Source organism: Stenella coeruleoalba, assembly GCF_951394435.1.
Source record: "Stenella coeruleoalba genome assembly, chromosome: X".
Taxonomy (NCBI): Eukaryota; Metazoa; Chordata; class Mammalia; order Artiodactyla; family Delphinidae; genus Stenella; species Stenella coeruleoalba.
The window spans coordinates 33,495,582-33,510,344 of NC_137152.1; the positions used below are offsets into that span (position 1 = coordinate 33,495,582).

Genomic DNA, 14,763 nt, shown 5'->3' on the forward strand with positions numbered 1-14,763 from the left:
GAATGTGAAAAGCATCTGGGATCCTGAGTTAACTTTATAGACAAATCAAAAAGGCTCAGAGTTAGGAACAAATTAGTTACACCCCATCAGCAACAAAATTCCATTTGTTGTCAACAGAGGTGTGCTTAATATTGGGGATCAACAATGCCCTGTAACTAGCCTTAGCTGGCTTCCTCACCTCTTCTGCACTTCATGCACTGACTTGGTGAAACAGGATTTCGCCATGGGCAATTTTAGTAGGGTGTTCATATAATTTTTCATACAAACTAGGGAAATTGTGAGAGTAAAAGCAGTTTCCACTAATGATTACTCCATGACAACAGGCATAGAACGGGATTGTCCTGGGAAAACCTGGATGCACAGCCTCCCTAAATTTGGGGGATATAAGAAAGGCCTCTGCACTAAAAAATTTCCCCGCAACTTCTTTCTTTTTAATTAATTTTTATTGGAGTATAGATGCTCTACAATGTTGTATTTGTTTCTGCTATGCAGCAAAGTGAATCATTTCTGCGTATACATATAACTCCTCTTTTTTAGATTTCCTTCCCATTTAGGTCACCACAGAGCCTTGAGTAGAGTCCCCACAATTTCTTGTCACACTCTTTACTATAGGAGTGCCATTACAGAGAATCCTTTTAACATTCAATACCTTTAAGGAGAACAGCACTTGTTTTTTTTACCAGTCTCTCCTTAATGTAAATACGAACATGAAGTTCTTCCTTTATGACAGCTGACAAAAATCAAAGCACTGAATAAAGAAGAATTTTTTAAAAGGCAGGAAAAGAGGTGGAACAACATCACTAGGCGCTATTTTAGGAGGATTGGACTGGTAGGGTGCCCATGTTGGGAAACCACAATAGAGCCAAGTTTCTGACTCCAATCAGAGAAACTAAAAAAGGATATAAGAAGTACAGAGGGTAAACTCCATTTAGGGTACAAACTTTTCTCAAGCTATCCCAGGCAATCTTTCTTATATTAAGGTTTACCCACCCCATATTCAGTGCTGACACAGACAAAAGAGTGTTGAAGTGGAAAACCTAGGAAAAAAGCAACTGAGGTTTATTGTATTTGATAGTTTACTTGCACTAGATAGAGCAGACCTAAAAAAGCTGAAACATGAAAAAATAATAAAAATTAAGATAATTAAATTCATATTGTCAGTGGTGAAAATCTAGTGAATTAACCTGCTATGATAGCAATTTCTTAAAGAGGTCCTCTAAAGTGGTATTTTTTTGCGTTAACGCTGCTGCTTGATTCTGAGGTGGTAGAGAGGGTGGGTGGGAAGTAGGGGGAAGGAGAAGTGGGGTCCTGGAACTTACTGCAGAAGCTACATTAGCCAGCTCCATTACCACACATATGCCAACTTGAGTAATAGAAACTCATACAGGTTGATTAATAATTCAACAAATTGGATTCAGATGGGGTCCTTCAATGGCTATTTACATATAAGCAAAGGTCTGGTGTCCATATTTAGTTTCTACCCTCTTCCCCCAGGGAACTGGTACAGCATGATTTGAATTGGCTTTAGATCATTTTGTTAAATAAACATTTTATTTTGAAACACTTTTAGAGTTACAGAAAATTGCAAAGGGAGTACGAAGAATCCCTATATACCCCACACCGTTTCCCCTATTACTAACACCTTATATTACTATGGTACGTTTGTCACAATTGATGAACCAATATTGATTCAGTATTTACTAAATTTATTCAGATTTTCTTGTTTTTTACCCAATGTCCCTATTCTGTTCCAGGATCCCATCCAGGACTCCATATGACATGTAGTCATCATGTATCCTTAGATTCCTCTTGGCTATAACAATTTCTCAAACTTTCCCTGTTTTTGATAATCTTGAGAGTTTTGAGGAGTACAGTTAGGTATTTTATAGATTATCTGTCACTTGGGTTTTTTCTGATGATTGAACTGGGGTTATGGGTTTTGGGAAGGAAGATCACAGAGGTGAAATGCCATTCTCACCACATTATGTCAAGGGTGCATACTATCAATATAAACTAATCACCGTTGATGTTAACCTTGATCATCTGGCTGACACAGTGTTTGCCACATTTCTCCGCTGTAAGTTACTCTTTTTTTTCCTCCTCTCTTTCCATACTGTACTCTTTGGAAGCAATTCACTAGGTGTAGCCTATACTCAAAGAATGAAGAGCTATGTTCTACCTCCTTGAGGTAAAGTAGCTACGTAACTCATTTGGAATTATGCCCAGAGGATTTGCCTATTCTCCCTCATTTGTTTGTTTGTTCATTGAATCATGCATATGTTTCTGAGATGGGAGACACTGGGTGATGTTGACAAGAACAGGATAATGTAACACTTCTTTATTTTATTGCTCAAACTGTTCCTGCTTTGGCCATTGGGAGCTCTTTCAGCTGATTTCCGTGTCCCTTTGACATACCCCATCATTGTGGTTAGTTTTGTTTGAGTACTTCCTTACTCTCTGGCACTACAAGATGCTCCAGGTTCATCTTGTGTATTTCCTGCCCCAGTCCTAGAATCAGTCATTTCTCCAAGGAGCCCTGGTTCCTTTTATTGGAGCATGGTATTAGAAATCAAGATCTGAATTTCTAAATTTGTTTTGAAGGAAATTTTAAGGGAGTCTTTTCAGTTGACATGTTACTAGCAGTGTTTATATTGCCTAGCTGTTTTTATTTTATTTTATTTATTTATTTGTCACATCACATGCACGTGGGATCTTAGTTCCCCGACCAGGGATTGAACCCATGTGCCCTGCATTGGAAGCGTGGAGTCTTAATCACTGGCCGGCCAGGGAAGTCCCTGTTTTTATATTTATTAAAGAAATACAGTTTTAGGATGCATGGTGATGTTGGAAAATAACTCTTTGTATGCTAAGAAGTGAAAAATTATTGAAGATTTAAAGGAAAGTTTTAATTTCATTTTAATATATTCAAACAAGAATTTGAGAAGATGAATAAGGATTACAGAGAAGAGGGAGGAAAGAAGATGCCTGGAAAATGGCATGCAGGTGTTTTACTGATTGGTGGACTGATTAATTTTATTAATATGCTGTTGGCCTGTGCAATATTTGAAAAAACTGAAACATACTTCTTCAGTTTAAGGTAAATCCTGAGCCTCCCACAGGGTAAGAAAGGAATATTTCTGTTCCTAAATTCTAGTGTTTCAATGGCAGCACCAGGAATTTTACAGGTTAGACCTAAGAGTCCCAAACTGGATGGAAAAGTGCTAGGAGACATATCTTTGCTTGAGAAGACATTCATTTATCTTTATCAAATATGTAAGCAGGGGATTTATGAGTCATCTTTACCCTTTTACTGGTTGTATAGCCATGGACAAGTTGTTTGGTTTCTCTAGACTCATTTCCTCATCTGCAGAAATGTAGGAACAATAATACCTACCTCTGTGAGGATTAAAAAATAAACTAAAATGCATAACAACTTAGCAAAATACATAGCATAAAATAAATGCTAATAGATGCTTGTCATCTTTCAATGAGTGAAGGCAGGCTTTTGGTCCCACTGGCCTCCAGGTATGCCAGAGCATCACAGAAACTACTGTTGATCTGGAGCACCATGGTAGGAGATTTAAGCATAAGTGAGATGAACCCCAACACCCCAATTTTTCCATTACTGAAGCCCCTTTCAGGTGGGAGGAGTGGGAGGCTAAGGGGAATGCATCTTAGAAAAAACACATTTCATAACACAGTCAAGACATTTCCAAAATAATCAGGAATCTGATATGAAAGTCTGGGTACTAACTCAGTGCCCTTTTTTTCTTCCCCTTCAGAGGTAGAACAGATCCCCAAGATTAGTTTATTACTTCCACTTAATACAGTATCCCTAGAGACACATTTTCGCAGTTTGGAAGCAGACCCATTACTACACTGCAGTGGGGTGGGAGAAGGCGGCAAGAGGGAGGTTCTCTGTTACTAACTGCCTGATTGATTGCAAATGATCATGGCGTACTGCTGTGAGGGTTCCAGGGTGTGTTCATTAAGAAGATGATTTATGTTCTTTATGACCAAGGTGATTTTAGTTTGAGTTTTACAATAAGGCATTTGCGCAATTCCATCCCCCCTCGAAACCAGCTTAGCTGAGAAGTCTTACTGTGTTAAGAACCACAAACCTGCTACAGAAAAAAGGTCTTTAATATTTAATAATAAGCAGGCTGTAGCTTTTATTTATTTATTTATTTTTTGCGGTACGCGGGCCTCTCACTCTTGTGGCCTCTCCCGTTGCGGAGCACAGGCTCCGGACGCGCAGGCTCAGTGGCCATGGCTCACGGGCCCAGCCGCTCCACGGCATGTGCGATCTTCCCGGACCGGGGCACGAACCCATGTCCCCTGCATCGGCAGGTGGACTCTCAACAACTGCGCCACCAGGGAAGCCCCAGGCTGTAGCTTTTAAGCACATGCTATCATTGTGTCTAAACGCAGGCACTACAACCCAGGAGACCAAATAACACGTGGCTACTCGTCTCTCCCCTTTTCTTTGTAAAGTATTTCTGTAAAAGTGTCCCCCATCATAAGACTTAAGACACTGCCCAGAAGTAAGGTGGAGTTGGAAGGAGCACGGTCTAGGAGTAAGAGAGCTAATCTCTGTCTTCGCAGTACTCTAACCTTATCATTTGGGTAAATTACTTCTCTTGATATAGTTTTCTAATTTTGAAATGCTATAATCAGGACTCAAACTCCAAACTAATAGCTGTCAACCCCAAATCCAATCCTCTTTTCAATATGCCACCTTGCCACTATTTTATAGCTATTTAAATTTTTTGCTCCTTCATCCAAAACACTTCATCTGTTCCTCTGTTATAGCTCTAGTCAATCACGGACAGTAGAATAGTTATTTGTACATGACAAAGATAGTCTTTGCTTGCCTTGATACTTCTACCATTTTGTAGAGTATTCAATATATGGTAAGTGGTCAATTATTGCTCATTGAATTGATGACCCTTATGCTTTTAACTGTTTTCTGACATTTTTAAAATTAAAATTTGTCTTTACTCCCACCAAGGATATAGTATGCATTGTGGCTCTTCATACAGACCACTGTGCTCGATTCTCTCTCTATGGCTAATCCTCAGCCATTTGCACAGTATGCTGCTTGAGTAACCCTTGTTTCTTCAGGTCACAATACATGAATCTGGGGAGGACTTTTAGTCATGTGCGTAAGAGTAGTAATTATAATGACAGTACTCACTGGATTGGAGCACCCCACCAGAAGAGTTGCTAGGACCTCAAGCCTTCCTCTACCCAAACCCCCTTCATCCCCCCGGCTGAATCAGTATAAGCTCATGACTTCCTATTAGCCTTTACAATTTCCCTATTGCATCCGTCAGTGCCACATTTTTCTGGCTTTATGGGGCTTTGATTATCAGGTGTCACATTAGGGTTTATCATTTTCACTGCCAATATGGACCCAGTGTCACCAGGCCCTTTGCTGCTCTATACCTCCCACCTCAACACACGCAGACACACACACACGGACTGTGTTCTCAATTGGGAGGACTCTCTTACCACCAGGATTTCAGCTCTTTTAATTAAGAGTTTACTTTCCCAATTTTATGCACACCTCAGCCTCCTATAGACACATAGATCAGCTCTCTTAGGACAAGTCAGGAGATTTGAGGATGTCATCTGATATCCAAAGCTGGTATCCCTTGCCAGTACCTGGGCATGGAACTTGGGTACATCTATTAGTTCTATTATTCCCTACTTCAAAGTGTGTCAACTGGCCTTTTTCAGGACACTCACTCATCCAGAGGGTGAAAATAACCTTTGCTACCACTCATGTTTGAGCCTTAAACCTAAGGTCTAAGGATGAGGCCATCAGTCCAAAGTGCCTTGCAGGTTCTTTTCCTATGGCTCATCAGGAGATCACTCAAAATGACTCCTGTTGCTCTGTCTAGAGTCGGGCATGCATATCTGCTCCCCAACCCCACACTCTCCAAAATGTTCTGTGCAAGAAGTTTTTCATTTTCCCTGAATCACTTTACCAAAGAACTGCATAGTACATATTTTCAAAACTCAAGCTCAGATTTGCACAGTTATGTTTTCTTCAGAGAATAGTTTTTAAAGGTTTTTAAGCTATTTAGATGCAACCTGAAATGTCAAAACTCTTCCATGCTTTTAAAAAATAAACGCGGTGTTCATCACAATGCTAAAAATCAGAACCTTAGTGCTAGATGTTAAAGATTTACAAGGTATTTCTGCCATTTTCTCTGAAACAAATTCCTCTCCTCTTTCCACCCTCCAACCAAGGGCTGAGCCTTCATTTTTTGAATGAAAGATTTTCATTTAACCTTCTTCCAAAAGTCCACAAGGAAACCACTGACAAGCCAAAGAAATCTGAATGGGGAACATGTAACATGTCACCATGATTAAGGCTTCTTATTAATGCTGGAGGAAAACCCCAGTAAGCAAGACATAAAAAACTAGTCAGTTAAACAGAGGTCCCATTACTGGTCTCTCTGTGATCACACAAACACACTTTGGGAGTGTTTGCTCTTTTCTGTTCCTCTCCCTCTATTTTCTGTGACATATAAGTGCATAGGGCCTGACCCTGACCCACAGCAATTTATATCAGATAGAGTAGTCTCTCTGCCTCAGTAGGCATGAGGAGGGGAAGAGATGGCTGGTAAAGCAAATGGCTCTTCAATGCATGCTGAACCACCTCCCTAGAGGAGGAGGGTAGAAAATTAATATGGGAACCAGACCTTTACCTATATCTGAATATTTATTAATACAACAGACATCTGTGCCACCACAATGCTTCTGGAGAGCAAATCCACCCCTTTCCAAGATGCTGATTGCAATGTTTTCCAACGTTGGGTGCTTGCCAGCTTCTCTAGTGGTTTTTCCTTGACTTTGGGCTCAACTGCATAGGTTGTATATGGTTATATACAGTCTATTCTCATTATTCACAGTTCTATAAAGTTGCCGGGAACTCTCAATTAGCGAATACTGAACCACTGCTCCTAGGGGAAACACAAGATGAGGTTTCTGAGGGCTTCTGGTCAAAACATTTTTGTCAATTGATCCATACATAACTTTTGTTTTTTGTGTGTTTAAAGATACCTGATATTATATATATTATTGATCCACTATATTAAGCTTATGGTCAGCAGCAGTATAACCCATAACTCATGTCTGAGCAGAGCTTATCCAAACGCACATGTCTTCTCTGTAAGGTACATCACAGCTTTCTTGTACTCAGGAACCCTAAAGAGCATTCAGCACTATGCTCGAGGGCCATTTTCAAAGTAAAATCACCAAAAAGAAACACAAAAATATGAAAAACATGGCACTAAATAAATTGTGAAAAGGAGATTTATTTATAGTATGAGAGCCAAAACAAGAAGGCAGAGAGCCATCTTGTTCAACCTCAGCTGAGAATGTGAGTTTCAAGAGGCTCAAATAGTTCACCACTCTGCACATGTCCATGAATGACTGTGCAAGTCTCACAATTATTGATTTGCAGGCTACAAATAAATTTTAGTGAGTAGGTACATTTGCAAATACAGAATCTGTGAATAATGAGGACTGCCTGTATATTAATTGTATAAACGTGAGTTTACAATTTTCAACCAAGTACATCCAGTGCTGTTTGAAGCCCAGAGAAAGTGAGCAAACAAAATGAAGCTAGCCCAGCAGAACACGTTTATAGCTTCATTGCTATCAACAGCCAAGGAAGAAAAATACATACCTACGGTGGTTAATAATAAAGGTTTGTACTTAAATTCAAGGCTCACACACTTAATACTTAGCTTATTCATTAATTTTCTCCACTCTTCAAAATCTGGGTGAACTAAAGCAACCATTGAAGGATGAGTGGCCTCGAATATGTCATAATAATGATAATATTTATCACTTAATTGTTGCTTATTATATAAAGAATTACTATGCTAATCACTGTAATCATTTAATTTGTACAATGCTCCTGTGGGACAAGTATTACCATCCCCATTTTACATCACAGGAATCCGTTCCTTAGAGACATAAAAATGCGATGACATCATACAATTAGTAAACAAAATATCTAGGATTGAAACCTAGGTGTTTCTGATTCCAAAAACTAATATTTTAAACCAGCATTCTTGAAGTCAGCATCATCTGAGAACATGTTAGAAATGCAAATCATCGGGTACAACTTCAAACCTACTGAAGTAGAAACTCTGGGGGTGAGGCCCAGAAATCTGTGTTTGAAAAAGCCCACAAGGAGATTCCAATGCATGCTAAAGTTTGAGAACCAATACTGTAAACCACTATTTAAGTCTATTTAATTTTATATATTGCATTATGCTAATTACCTAAAATTAATGTATTCTTAAAATTAAGTTTATAATATAATAGGTATAATACATTTTTAACAGATATATTGGAGGAAAATCGGCATAGAATAAACTGAACATATTTAAAGTGTATAATTTGAAAAGTTCTGACTTGTGTACATACCCATGAATGTGCCCACAATCGAGATGGTGAACTTATCCATCACTCCCAAAGTTTCCTCATCTTCTTTGTAATCCCTCCCTTCCATCAAGGCCCCATCTCTCTCTCCCCAAGTAACCATTCATCTGCTCCCTGTCACTATAGATTCGCTTGCATTTTCTAGAGTATGATACAAATGAAGTCATGCAACATGTATTATTTTTGTCTAACTTCTTTCCTTCAACATAATCAGTTTGAAGTTCACCCACCTTGTTGTTTGTATCAATATTTTATTTCTTTTATTGCAGAGTAGTATTTTATTGAATGGACATTCCACAATTTATTCATTTCTTTTTCTTTTTTTTTTGCGGTACGCGGGCCCCTCACGGCTGCGGCCTCTCCCTTTGCGGAGCGACGCATGGAGACAGGCATAGCTAAGAATGTGTGGCCATATGTTAAAACAACCACGGTAATTCATAAATATAATTAATTTTATACAATTTAATATATAAGAATTAATAAATAATAAATATTATGGGGGAGATATATGTAGCTACTTGAATATGGTCTTTCTCTTCAAAGGTTCACTTACTAACTTCAGCCTTGATTAGTGGCTCTTTCCTGCAGCAATTTTTACTGTGTTATGCTAAGAGTGGTTTTCTATTTGCCTCATTCCTTCTACTCTTGTTATTTGGAATTCTCCGGGAAAGGAGATTTGTCTCTTCTCCTCCATTTCTTTACTTTATCATTAACCTTTAAGTATCATTTAAGTCATGTATATTTATTTTATTCTTTGGGTTATAATGCAATGCTTTGTTATTTTATTCATTTTGTTGCTCAAACTGTTCCAGATTTGGCCATTAGGGGATCTTTCAGGCTGGCTCTTGTGTCCCTCTGACATGCTTTTGTTTGTTCATTTTGTGAGTACTCCCTTGCTTTCTGACACAAGATAAGCTACAAACTGATCTTGTATTTTTCCTGCCCCGACTCTACTATCACTAATTTCTCCAAGGTGTCTTGGTTTCTTTTACTGGAGAGTATTATTTAGAAACCAAGATCTGGGCACTGAGTATGCACCTTATTCCTCGGGTGTCATTGCTACTAGGCGTTTTTAGTAAACAGAGCTAGAAAATATATGTATGTATGCTGGCCCACGTATACACACATATATAATTATTCCTGTGTTTAAATATATATATGAGTATAGCAATATGAGTTCATATCAATACCTCCAACTCTAATCCAGAACCCCAAGGTTCATTTTTGCCTTCTCCCTTTGCCTATTTGTAGCTTCTCTGACAGTGAGAAACCTAGCTCCCATTATCTACAATTTATTTACTTACATGTTTAATCACAGCATACAAGCAACCAGCTTCAAAATAGCACTCTCATGTGAAACACATTTACCTACTAGAGTACAGTATTTATATACAATTCTTTTTGTTTTTAGCCTTGCAATGACCAATCAAAGCACAGCATGGTTGATATTTTTATATTCACATATAGTAATGTTCACTCTTTGTGCTGTACATTTCTATGAGGTTTGACAAACGCATAGAGTCATATATCGATTTCCACAATATCATATAGAACATTACATCACCAAAAAAATTCCCTTGCACTTGCTCATTTTTAACTGGGTTGTTCATTTTCATATTATTAGGTTTTGAGCATATATTTTGGATTCAAGTCCTTTAATAGATATATGCCCTGAACATATTTCCTCCTAGTCTGTTATCTGCTTTTCCATTCTCTTAAAAGAATCTTTCTAAAAGTAGATTTTAATTTTGATGAAGTTTAACTTATCAATTATTTATTTTATAGGTCATGCTTTTGATATCATATTTAAGAAATCTTTGCCTCACTGAAGGTCATAGAGATTTTCTCTAATGTTTCTTTAGAAGTTTTATAGTTTCAGGTTTTACATTTAAGTCTGTGAGCATATATAATAGCGCATCCTATTCTTTCAGCACCATTTACTTACTAGAGTAATGTAACTACTTACTGTTTTTTCCACTGAATTACCTTTGTATTTTTTTCAAAAATTAGTTGTCAGAATATGTATGGGTCTATATATGAATGCACTATCTTATTCCACTGATCTAATTGTCTATCTTGACACCAATACCACATCATCTTGACTACTATAGCTTTAGCATAAATCTTGAAATGAGGTAGAGTTAGCCCTCTCATTTTTCTTCCTTTTCAAAGAGGTTTTGCCTATTCTAAATCCTTTGAATTACCATATGAATTTTAGGACTAGCTGGTAAATTTCTACAAAATGGTTCACTGAGATTTTGATAAGGACCATACTGAATCTACAGATTAATTTGGGGAGGGTTGAAATATTAATATTGGGTCTTTCAATATATAAACAAGCTATATCTCTCCATTTATTTAGGTCTCTAATTTCTCTCAGCAACATTTTATAGTATTCAGTGTATTTTTGACAGATTGATTTTGAAGTATTGATATTTAATATTTTATGCTTTTTAAAAATTCTAGTTATTCACTGATAGTATATAGAAATAAAATTGATTCATATATACTGATCTTGTGTTCTACTGTACAACTTACTAAATTCGCTTTTTAGTTTTAGTAGATTTTTAATAGATTCTATTGGACTTTCTACATAGATGATCATGTTTTGTGTGAATATAGTTTCAGTTCTTCCTTTTCAATATGTATGCCTTTTATTTCTTCTTCTGGTCTGATTTCAAAGCCTGGAACCTTCAATGCAGACTTAAAAAGAATGGTGAAAGAATGAGGCAGGAAATAGTTGGGCCCCAGGCTGAGCAGCTGGAGGTCATCTCCTGTGGACAGATACTCCAAAACAGCAGGAGGGAGGAGATGCTGAGCCCTGCCCACATAAGAGATAAAAGACCACATATTCCTGATTCTCGAAGTCAAGGAGACCTTCCCGACTACACATGCACAGAAAGGCTCCCTGAAGGTCAAAAAGCAGGGGGCACCACCCCACAGTAGGTGATATCAACCTACCCATAGGCCTCTTCGCTACAATCCATCTTGGCTAAGAGATGCGCACGCACACGTGGGAGATGCGAGATAAACCAAACACGGACTCAGAACCAGGCAAAGCAAGACGATTGGCCAAAGGAAACCAGGAAGGAATGTCCCATATAAGTGATTCAAACTACCATGAGGGCGTGATTCCCTCTGAATCCGCCGTGTGTCTATCCACACCTATCCTTTTTCCTCCTAATAAACACTTCACTTGCTTCACTACTTTCCGTCTCTATGTGGAAATTCATTTCTACACAGCTGATGGGCCAGGGCCTTGTCACTTACCACTGGTGAATGGTGGTCTAGTGGCTAGGATTCAGCACTCTCACTGCTGCTGCCCGACTTCAATCTCTGGCTGGGAACTGAAATCCTGCTTCCAGCCACTGCAGGCCGAGGCCACCCGAGATTAAGAAGACATTCTGTCTTTTTCCTGATGGCAAGGGAAAAGAATTCAGTATTTCACCATTAAATATGATGTTAGTTGTATTAATAGATTATTCATAGATGCTCTTTATCAGGTTGAAGTTTCTTTCTATTCCTAATTTTCTGAGAGTTTTATCAGGAATTGACATTAGATTTTGTTATATGCTCTTATGTGTCTATCTATATGCCTTTTACATTTTTAGCTTGTTAATATGGTGAATTCTATTGATTAATTTTCAAATATTAAACCAGCCTTGCATTCTTGGGCTATACCTAATTTGGTCATAATGTACTATAATTTTTACATATTGTTGAATTCTGTTTGCTAAAATTTTAGTTAGAACGTTTACATCTATGTTTATGGAGAGTATGGGTCTGTTGGTTTTTTGTTGATTTGTTTTTGTTTTTCCTGCAGTGTCATTGTCTGGTTTTGGTATCACAGTAATACTAGAAACATATAATGAGTTGAGAAGTATGCCCTCCTCTTAGATGTTCTGAAAGAGTTTGTGTATGATTGGTTTAACTTGTTCATTATATATTTGATAGAATTAAGCAGGGAAACCATCTGGGCCTTAAGTTTTCTCTGTGGTAAGGCTTTGAATCATAAATTCAATTTATTTAATAGATATAGAGCAGAGCTTTTTGGGTTATATTTCTCTTCTTGAATGAGCTTTAGTAGTTTGTGTCTTTCACTGAATTTTTCCATTGCATCTAAATTGTCAAAATTATAGGCATACAGTTGTTCACAATATTCCCTTATCATTCTTTAAAAATCTAGATTATAGAGTGATCTAACTGCTCTCATTTCTGATATTGGTAATTTGTGACTTCATATTTTCTTCCTGAACAGGCTGGCTAGAGGTTTATCAATTTTATTGATGAAATCTTTTGGCTGCATCCATTTTCTCTATTGTTTCTGTTTTCTAGTTCATTGATTTCTGCTCTAATATTTATATCTCCTTTCTTCTCTTTACAATGAGTTTTTTGTTCTTCTTCTAATATTTTAAGGTGGAAACTGAAGTCACAGATTTGCAGATGTTTTGTCTTCTAATACAAGCATGCAGGACGGTAAGTGTCCTCCTCAGTGCTGCTTTAGTGGCATTCAACAAATTTGTATATGTTTTGTTTTCATTTTCATTCAATTCAATAAACTTTTGAATTTCTCTTTTTATATCTTTTCTGAACCATGGGTTCTTTTGAAGTGTGTTATTTTGTTTTGAAATATTTGGGGTTATTCCAGAAAGCACTCTGATATTGATTTCTAATTTAATTCCCTTGTGGTCAGAGAACATGCTTTATCTAAATTGAAACTTTTAAAATTTATTGAGACTTGTTTTATGGCCTGGAAAATTATTTATCTTGATAAATGTTCCATGTGCACTTAAAAATAATATTACTTGGAAACAATTTGATCTTTTGGGTCTTGTTTTTATGATTTATAGTGCAACTCCAGAGCAGTGATCAGTCTAAGGCTAATTATTCCCCACCACTGAGTCAAGATCTTCCTGAGTACTTAACCTAAAGTTCCATGAATTATAAATTTTCCGGTCTGGCTGATGGTAGCAGGCACTATTCTTGGCTCTGTGTGAACACCAGGCATTGCTCTAATTCTTTTGGAGGGTCCTTGACCAGTCTGGGAGAGTTTCCTCACACACATGTGCTCATCAGTATTCTGCTGAATAACTGGGAGAGACCCACTGTAAATCTCTGAAGTTCTTTTTCTGCCCATTTCTCTCTTCTTTGGTATTTTGTCTTCTGAGCTTTATCTGTCTCAATGTACCTAGAGAGTTGGATTCTTCTCTGAAATCCTCTAAAATTCAGAGTCTGCCAAGCTCTATCTCAGTTTCCCTTCTCTTTACCATGGCCTGGAAACTCTTTGAAGGCTGTAAACTGAGGGAATCTTAGGGCTCACTTTGTTTCCCATCTCTCAGGGATCACTATCCTTCTTTGTCCAGTGTCTTTAAGAGCTTTGCTTCATATATATTTTATTAACTTTTGGGTTGTTTCAGGTGGTAGAATAAATATAGTCCCAGCTTGACTAAAAGCAGAAGTTCCTTCTTCTCTGGTATAAAACTTTGGTTTTAAATGAAGAGTTGAATTTTATGCATGTCCTATATCAAGAAGAAAATCTAAACAGAACTACCTGATTTAACATGCTGCTAATCACCTCTTCTATAATATCAAGAAGAATTTCTTTACGAGCACTTTCCAAGATTTGGTCATCTTCTGCAGATTCAGATTAACAGAATAAAATTACTTATTCAGATGGACCATTTGCCTGAGTTGGATGAGATCATATGTCTATATTTAGCTGAGATTTAGTGTCTGCTTGCAATCAAGGATAAATCTTCCTGAGCAGAGATACTGGCAACTGTCTGCTCTATTCAGCTCTATGGAAGGTAATAATTCCCTGTCATGGTATAATTTACATTCCATACCTTCATTAAAAAAGGATAAAGAGCTCCTTTCCCAGCCCAATTTTCTCAGAAACATCATAATCAGTTTTAGAGCCTCTCTTCCCTTCATGGAAACCCAAGAACTATAGAAAATGTTTTGCTCAAAACCAACAGCTATATCCATTGTTATGAACTGAATGTATGCATGACCCTCAAATTCTTATGTTGAAGCCCTAACCCTCCCCCCACCCAGGGTGATGATATTTAGAGGTAGGGACTTTGGTAGGCAATTTGGTTTAGATTAGGTCATGAGAGTGGGATCCTCATGATGGGATTAGTATCCTTATAAGCAGAGGAAGAGGTAGAGAGATCTCTCTCTCCATGAGCACACACTGAGGAAAGGCCATATGAGGATACAGCAAGAAGGCTGCAACACAGGAAATGGGCCTCACCAGATACTGAATCTGCCAGCACTTTGATCTTAGATTTCCCA

The 14,763-nt window shown here is 37.7% G+C and overlaps 1 long non-coding RNA gene across 1 annotated transcript in view; it reads right to left on the minus strand.

Moving 5' to 3' along the window:
• The window catches only part of LOC307179879, a 229,218-nt gene that overhangs the window by 176,022 nt on the left and 38,433 nt on the right, over positions 1-14,763 (minus strand). The window contains exon 3 of the long non-coding RNA XR_013825584.1: positions 11,737-11,881. This is a non-coding gene — a long non-coding RNA (uncharacterized lncRNA). The remainder of the gene's footprint in view (positions 1-11,736; positions 11,882-14,763) is intronic.